We start from the raw sequence: 9,609 nt of genomic DNA on the forward strand, positions 1-9,609 counted from the left end.
GAATGTCTCTCTTTTAGGATACTTACTCTTACATTTACTTTTTTCAGATCTGATGTTAAGTTGATATAAAATATGAATCAAAATCAAAATGACTGTGATTCCCCTGTTCAGATACTCAGCTGAAGTTCTATGGTGTTTTTTCTGGTATTTATTCACAATGAACACAAGAGTGTTGAGCTGCTCAGATATAACACCAAAAAAATATTATAGTACTTTAAAGACTTCTGTCAGGACAGACGAGCAGACCCAATTGAAGAAGAAAAAAAAAAAAAAAATTGTTGACAAACAAGGGTTTAAATAATAGTCCAAAAAGGTGAATTCGCTGGCAGTCGACTCAGACACAATCCCAACTGCAGAGGGGGTGGAGGATGGCTCATCAAGCGGACACAATTAGATGAGACGAAGGGTGAACCAGACCCAACTGGTGGGGTGGGAAAACAGTGGCCGGTCCAAGCAGTAACTGGGGAGCCTCACACTGTGGCCACTTCCAGCATCCACCCGCTAGAGGACCGAGACAGGTACTGGCACCCAGAGGTCATCTTGTGAGGGGAGAGTCCTGCGCCAGGTAAAAGGTGGGCTGGAGAGATGGGGCCAAAAAGGGGAGAAAAGAAGAAACTAACAAACAAAAAAACAAAAAAAGGCAAAAGCAGTACTAACTGAAAACAGGACTAAGACTGGACAAACAAGACAGATCAGACTAGCAAACTGGGGGTATTCCAGAAAGCTTGGTTAACTTACCATTTGATAAATCATAACCTCTGGGTTGATTTACCCCAAACAGGCATACCATGAGTATGTCGGTTCCAAAACACCTGAGAAGAGTTAGTTTAATCAACCTCCAACTGGTTAACCAGAGTTAATGCGTGTGCGCGGTGCATGTAGAAAGACATTTTCAATGGATCGCCCGATTTGTGAGTCACCATGGAAACTCAAAGCGAAAAAAAAAGAGAGCGGCGTATTTCACAGAGACGGAGTTGGAGGTTTTAATGCACGCTTATGAGAAGTTTAAGCCAATAATATTAAAAGAAGCAATACAGCTACATCAGCTAAAGCAAGAGAGTTGGCTTGGCAAAAATAACCGACAGAGTGAATGCGTGAGTGTATTAAATTACAAATTTGGTATTGGCTCCTGTTTTATTATAATGCAAAATAATGAAGTATGATTTATACATCCTTTTGAATGTTATATCACTATGAAAGCATTTACTTTTGCTGCCATTTATTTGTTTAGTTTAAAATAATAATGCATGTTTCTTATTTAATAAGGTGTAATCCTTCTGGAGCCGCAAAAGTTTAAGCCAAGTCAAAATGAAACACAAAACATTCTGCAAAAAGGTAATATTTGATTACACAATTACTGAACTATTATTATAACAGGATTTAGTATATTCATTCAGTCATGTAGCTAATAGAAAGAAGACTGAAGCCCACCACCACCTCCTCACCCCCATTCAAAGGGGCTGGCACTGTCCCTTAATAAAGGGCAACCAGGGGCAGTTCATCACACACACCATGCACCACAAGTGATGGTGAAAAATGGTGCAATGTGAGTTTACCTCTATGATTTGTTTTAATTTTTGTCCTAATAAATGACTATCTCTGTCACTTAAAGGCTTTTAACAAGATAAATGTTTATGTAGGCTTATTTTATTTAACTGCATATGATGTATAAGCTACTGTGATCTTAGAGTGGCATGTTACTGTTTTCATGTATTATTTTCTTTGATAATATTGAGAATTTTATGGGTTGTGTTTTTATAGAAACTGATGGGCGGATTGTATTATTGGACTCTCCAGAAAGAACACAGTCTGTCACAGTTGTAAGTGATTTGTTGTCAGGTACCTTTAGTTGCTTTTAGGTTTTTTTTTTCAGATAATGTATACTTGAATATTTCTTCTGTAGGATGAAGATGATGAAGATGACGATGAAGAGACCACATCTGCTGTGACAGAAGTGGACAATGCTAGTAGATCCACTGAGGTATGATGCATACCATTATAATGTATTGCCCCTTTTGCATTAAAGTGTCCATATTTTAATTATATTGTCTGACCAAACAATCTCATTTATTAAATTGTTTCCACCTTCCTAGTTGCCAGCAAAGGAGCTGTATAAGGTCCATCTTCAAAACAAATAAGGAAAAGTAGCGTGGAGATGGACCTTATACAGCTTCAAATGGAAGAGAAAAGGCTCCTCGTTAAAAAGCAGCACTTGAAATTGAATTACTGGAGCATTGCCTTAAGGTGAGAACTTGTCTGAATATTCTGTCACAACAATCTGTTGCATGATAAAAGTGTTCGATTGCATGTATATATCTGTGTGTATAAAGCAACAACAACAAAAAAACATTTTATTGAATTGTACTTTTATTTTTTTCAGGAAATAAAGAAATAAAGTGCCTGGCAGACCAGTGCAAAAAAACTAAAAAGTAATTTTGACAGATCCTGTCTCTCAAAAGTCTCCGTCTCTGTTGGCCTGTAAAAGGTGTTCCTCTGGGCCATCATCCTCAATACAAGGAGGGTGGCTCTCTCCTCTTATAGTGGCAATATTGTGAAGCACAACACAAGCCACTATAATGTCACACGCTTTCTCTGGACTAACCCGGAGCCCATGCAGACACTGAAAGGATCCCTATAGTCATCTCCACCTCGGCCCGTGTTCGGCTGTGAGCCAGGTTAAAGCGTGTCTGTGCTCCAGGCTCAGGTTCAGGGTAGGGTGTCATTAAATAGGGCAGACAAGGGTATCCTCTGTCCCCAGCAAATAACCATTGTACTGTCCTGTAATGACTGAAGTGTACAACACAAATATAGTAAAAAGGAAAAAAATTCTATAAAGTAAAACATATCCTGCTGAAATGCCTGGCATCATGCACAGATCCTGGCCATTTTGCCTCGACATTAGTAATTATTTGGGTTGCCTCACATATTACCTATGTAGTGGAAAAAGTAGACTTTCATGATTTTAAGAAGGGAAAAAGTTAAGTTGTTACCTGCACATTGATACTATGAACAGATTTCCTATTATCATAGTCTCCCTCATTTATTGATGGAGCTTTGATAGGAATGCGAGTGCCATCAATGCACCCAATTACATTTGGAAACCCTGGAAACAGAAAGTTATGGAAGTATGAAGTGTGTGTGCATAATGAATACATGTATAGATATCAATAATATGATTAAATATGCGTCAGATTTTACTACAAAGGACAAACCTGCCACTCTGTGGAATTCGTCTTTAACAACAAGCAGAGGTTTATGGCCAGGGAACTGTAGAAACGTGGGTAAGAACTGTTTAAGTGCCAGACATACTGAACGAACAGCTCTACACACAGTTGCCTTTCCCACATGCTCCGAGTCGCCCACACTGTACAAAAAATGGCCAGACGCAAAAAAAGTTGTTTTCTGTGCTAAGCGCACAACCGCGGTTTGTCACATTTGCGACATGCGGTTTTAAAAGACGTGTTAAATAAACAAAGGAATCTTTTGAAAAACGATAACGCTCTTTCAAATATTCATTAGGGTATGCAAACACGTCAATACGTGGTCTTATTACCCTCTCCCGACGAAAAAAACCACAGGATCCTCCTCAAAAGGACACGCCATGCTCACCGACCTTCTGAAACGAACTTACACTGAAACATAACCTGCTCCCGAGCACGTTATCTTCAGAGAGTCAGTTATGGTTACATACATACCCAGAAAGTTACCTCCGTTTTTGGAACCACAAACTTTATCCACGAACCTACCCTTAAACATACCCAGGTATGTCACATAACCTGCTTTCTGGAATACCCCAGGTGTTCGGCATCAGAACAAACAACATCAAACAACAGACTGACAAAGGACAGAAAACACAAGGAGACTAAGTAGGAGGTAATTAACAGAAATGGGGTGCAGGAGTGTGAAACAATTAGGGTTAACAAGAGGAGGAGTTAACAGCAAAGCACATGGCGAGCTGTCAAAACAAAAAACCATGTGCTTCAGGACAACAAAACACAAGACAAACACAACAGGCCGCTGCCAATCCTGACAACTTCTTAAGGGTCACTTTTTGGTTAAATAGATGATGACAGATGTGACTGTGGATCAGTCTTAACTATTTCTGCCTTTAAAAAAATGATTAGTATTTTTCGTATTACAAAATCAATAGCTGTTTGCTGCTAGATTAATAAGTAAATACATGGTAATCAATGTAATTTTATTTAGCTTTAATCAATGACTTGCCATTCTTAGCATTAGAGTTTTGGTGAATTGCTAAAACACTAAAGCTCATTGGCTGAATAAAGTTCTCAGCGGCCTGACCTGGTTTATCTAGTTGTGTGCTAGTCGTCAATACCTTAAACCCTTTCACATGGTGAAACTCAGATCTAGACTTAGACCTTTTCAGCAGAACACATTCTTCATCCGTGCTTACGAACAAACAAATCTGAATAAAGAAGTCACTGTGAAAGAACACGTTTTCATTCATCAAAAGACAATGACAGAAAAAATACATTTGTTTTGATATTAAACTTTTATTTCTCCTGAGAACTGTGTTTTGAACAATGTGTTTGGTGCATTGCGTACTGAAGTAAAGTTTCATTTTATGAGAGGAGTCCGAGGTTTTGTAAACAGTGCTTGAAGATGAGCTTTTGTGTTTAATGGTTAACAAGTGAGAAAAACTCATGGAGGCATGGCCATATTGAACTTTGATAATTGAGTATTGTATGTCTGTCGTCACTCTTCTTTTATTATATTGAACATTTCATCTGTTCAACAGTAGAAAAACAATTACAGAAACAGTAAGAACAATAAGCTTTTTTCCTTAGTCAACACTATATTTATTATTATTATTATTATTATTATTATTATTATTATTATTATTTTAATTTTTTATTTGTTTAAAGGAGATGTTTTCTTTATTAGATAAGAGATTTCTTTAATAAATCTCTTGTCCACACACGCTTTCTTTTTCACTCTGAGGTGTGAAAGGCTCCCATCTAAATAAACCAACCCCTGCAGTGAATTCTGCCTAGCAACCGTCTGTTGAGGAACGTGATTGGTAAACGACTCTGCTGTCATAACTTCCGCCTGATTCATTTTTGCCTGAAGTGACAATCTGCCACTATTTATATAGTTAATAGTAATATGTTTATATGTCTAAAAGATTTGTTCATGTAAAAATCAACCGGTAAGTCAAAATGTAATGTGTAGTTCTATAGTATTTTTCTTTTAAATAAATCTAGTAAATAATAAAGGATTATATACTTTAGTGGTGGATTGATCTATATTACGCTTCTATGTAAATGACATCTGCAAAATAAATGTTTTTGTTGCGTCACTCTTTATGTTCATCTGCATAAAATCTAAATAAATCTGGGGAATGCTCTCAAAGTCTTTATTTACTGCAAAACTTTAAATAACTTTCTTTTGGTAAGAATTGGGAAATCGAGCTATTCCATCAATAAAATTAAACAATATGTAGGTTTTATATTTTATTTCTTGTGTGTGGGATTATTATTGGGCTTAAGTCTTTAATTTAGATAAGTCTAGAATATTATTGACCAATTCATAATCTCAACAAAAATGAATATGGTGCAGGTTCTTGCTGTGGGTCCCCCTCAAAAATCATTTTTCTGCAAAAAAAAGGTTAATAAACCAAAACTTTAATTATTCAATTTAACGCAGAATCATACAACATATGTTTCTTATGGTTCTATACATTAATACATCTAATAAATCATGTTTTCTGTTCTTAGTTTGGTTATTTATATTAATAAAATGTGTTATTTTTATTTTTTTACAACGTATTAAGCTGGAAATTGTAAAATTTATAATATCCTGTATTTCCCTTCAGTAACACAAGAATGCAAATGATATATTTGTATGATGTGTGACAGTTTCTCATATCAGATTAAAATAACTGAAAGTAATTAATATAGCCTATCTGTATGTGTAATAAATCTCAAAAGAGCAGGGTCTTGATACCTTTATATTTATTATAATTAATACCTTTCTGAAACACACTGAAACTTTTTCACACTCAAAGCACAGTTTAGTTGAAGTTATGGGATTCATGTCCAAGGCTTAAACCCCTTATATCCCCTTAAAGTAAACTATAGTGTGTTTATGTTTAAGAGCTCAGTTTTATTTTTAACCTGAGTCCAGTTTTTCTGCCTAGAGACTGATGACGAGTGACTCGCTGAACCTGCTCTGCTACTCATCTGAGCACCAACACTAACAGCTCTTCTCCTGTCCTCTGTAGAAAGCAGCATGCGCTGGCCTCCAATAGTTCATTCACACCAGAACATGTGTTTAAACTGAGAAATGAGAGAGAGAGAGAGAGAGAGAGAGAGACAGAGAGTACTCGACATATAGATAAATAAAAAAAACAACAACTTGCAACTAAAAGTAATTAAAATAAACTGATTTCAAAATGAAAGATGGTGAAATTTACAATCAAATCAAAGACATGAAAGGCATTTATATTTGTAAAGTTTTTTAAAAACAGAATGGGACTTTAAAATGAATGGGGTTAACAGGTTAAGACTGAACATGACTTTATTTCTAATAGTAATGATTGCAGAGAAATCAGAAAGTGTGAGTTAAAGAGGTTTGGGTCACAGATGAATACATTTCTGTCAGAATCCAGAAATAACTTCACAGTGATGTCTGAAAGCACATTGAAATTAAACATTGATAAAACACTAAAAGCTAACTCAGGCCTACCGTTTTTTAAACCCCACGTCACGACAAGCCTATCATTGTCTCCAATCATACAAATTTTGCATATAGAACAAAACAAAACAAATAAAAATGAACATATTAGTATTACCTCGACCTATGTGTGACTAGCGTTAGAAAAACATTATGAACGTTTTTATCAAATTATAAGAAAATTCAAGCCCAAATAAAGTACTAAAACCAACATTTTTTCTACCAAAATTATGAGAACATCAGTCATGTAAAAATAACATCACAAAGTTGCATCATAAACGTTGTTATAACATAAAGTTTTCTCTTCCTATCTTTCATCTGTAATCCATTATTCCTTTACACATAGTATCCTCTCTTTATGTGCTTCATTATAAATATTTTTTAAACCAATTCTGTCAGAAAGCTTGCGCGAGAGCCTTTCTCTACCTGTCATGAAATCACAGAAGAGGAACTTCATGACAGAGACACGGACAAGCAAGAGGAAGAGACCCAAGAGAGCTGTCTGGTGAAGTAGTGCACATGGAGTCGGGTAATAAAGCATTCTGGAGATTCTGTATTAGAGATGGTGTTAGTCGTAAATATAAGACAATGTGCTCTTATTAATGACTGTTACATGAAGGGAACGATGAAGGATGCATTTTTTCATATTATACAGACACTGCATGCACATGAATCCTGTGCTGTATTATAGAGTGAGAGGAGACCAAGAGGACGAAGATGAGACACAGACAGAGATACTAACAGGATCTTCTATTATGATTCTTTGCACTGCCTGGCTTTTGCATCACAAACACACACTTTGTGAATCTGTTCTTACTGAATGACACACTGAAGCGTCACAGCATGTCTGGCTTCTTTAAATCAATGTTTACCATCAACACTGTATTCTTGCTCCTGATCTCATTAAAGAAAAGAGCCCTTTTGAACTGGGCTACATATAAGACACATACAGTATGCAACTTTAATATCAGCGAGTCTTTTAAAAGAAAATCTAGAAACAAGCGGCAGCACAGATAGTTGTCCATAGCGAGAGACAGATCTGTGTATGTTTTACCTCCGTCCAGCGTCTCCTGGAAGAGCAAAACTACTCAGCATTCAGGCGGCTGTAAATCAAAGCCTGATTGTAGTTTTAAAGAGAACTACTTGTGCTATATGAATTAAATAACCTTGGACAGAGTTTTCAAACATATGGAAAGTGTGGAATAAAAGTGTTTAGAAATTGCCAAAACTGCTCTTTATCAACGGCTTTCTTGCATTTCTTTCATATCAGAAATAAACTTCTCAAAACTATTCTTGTCTCTTCATATTATACTCATTTATGAACATCATAACAGCAGTTTCAAAAAGTTGTGATTGCTTTGGTCCATTCATACAAGCGATTATGTCGTTTTTACACTAGATTTTCATTTGCTAATATAATGTATTAAGTGTTAGTCCCTAAAACATCTCAGTAGTTCAGTGAATAATATGCATTAAATGCACAATGAGGCGATCAGTCCACATGAAGAACACGTTCAACTTTAGTGCTTTGTATTTCAGGAACAAATAAACTCATCCCCTTCATTTTATTTTATTAAATCATCCTTAATATTTGCAAAGAAGCACAGTGCACTCAGAAAGTATTCAGACACCCTTGACTTTTTCAGTTTGTTGCAGCCTGATACTACGACTGTTTGAGTTAATTTCCTCGTATTAATCTACACCCCGCACCTCGTGACGCTGACGTGAAGACAGAACTTCAGGAACATCTGTGCATTTATTAAAAAGAAACAACTGAAGTATGGTAAGTATTCAACACTTCAGATTTAGCTCAAGTGCCTCCCGTTTCTTCTGATCATTGCTTTGATGTCTGGACCGCAATAAAAATTCAATTGAAATATTACAAAGAATGCAGCGACATAAAGACCATGTTTGAGAAACTGAAGTAATGAAACGGTGAGATTGAATGGGAGACATATCCTCTGTATTTCATCTGTTTATAACACAAAGTAAGAGATGAATAATCTGCTTCCTGACTCCTTTCTCCATCTTTAGAGGTGAAGAGACAAAGACAGGTAACATCCTAGTTTACGTCAACCACGTTCTGTTTAACAAAGCTCAAAAACCTGAAGAATTTATAATACAACCAGTTAACATTTTACATGACAAAATCACGGTTTTTCTGCAAAGGACATTTAAAATCTTTAAATTAAAATAAACTTGCACAGAAAAAACCCGGAAGCACATGCACACAGCAGCCTGAGGTTTTAAGCAAGGACTGAAACTGAACTATTCTTTATAAGATCACTGCTCTTTCTTCAGCCTTAAAATCCTTCCAGCTCCAGATTTACTTCTCCTTCTAGAGAAGAGACAAAGACATACAATAATCAAACAAACAGTTATACATCAAAACCAAAGATGAATGAAACGTAAAAGTTTACCTTATCCTTTAAATCTATGTCGCTGGAGTCTATGAGAAAACAAAAATATAAATAAAACCCAATTATAAACATAATTTTAGTCCATATGTGAAGCTGGACCTCAAAACCAGTAAATGTAAAGGTAAAATGTGTGTTAAATAAATCAGCTTTCTATTGATCTATGGTTTGATGGACAGGACAATATGTGACTGAGATACTATTCTGATAAATGTAAAAAATTAAAATTTAAGAAAATCGCCTTTAAAGTTGTCCAAATTAAGTTTTAGAAATGCATATTATTAATTAAAAGTTAAGTTTAGTTATATTTACATTAGGACATTTACAGAATATATTCATAGAACATGATCTTTACTGAATATCCTCATGATTTTTGGCTTTAAAGAAAATTCATTCATTTTGATCCGTACAGTGTATTTTTGGTTATAATCTACTCCAGCGACTTAAGACTGGATTTGTGCTCGAGGTCACGACATACACTGCAATACAATACTTC

General features: G+C 35.7%; 1 pseudogene; it reads right to left on the minus strand.

Moving 5' to 3' along the window:
* Positions 1-470: 470 nt before the first annotated feature.
* On the minus strand, positions 471-3,756 carry LOC122360788 (annotated as a pseudogene).
* Positions 3,757-9,609: the final 5,853 nt, after the last annotated feature.

The sequence above is a fragment of the Puntigrus tetrazona genome, chromosome 16 (genome assembly GCF_018831695.1).
Source record: "Puntigrus tetrazona isolate hp1 chromosome 16, ASM1883169v1, whole genome shotgun sequence".
NCBI lineage: Eukaryota > Metazoa > Chordata > Actinopteri > Cypriniformes > Cyprinidae > Puntigrus > Puntigrus tetrazona.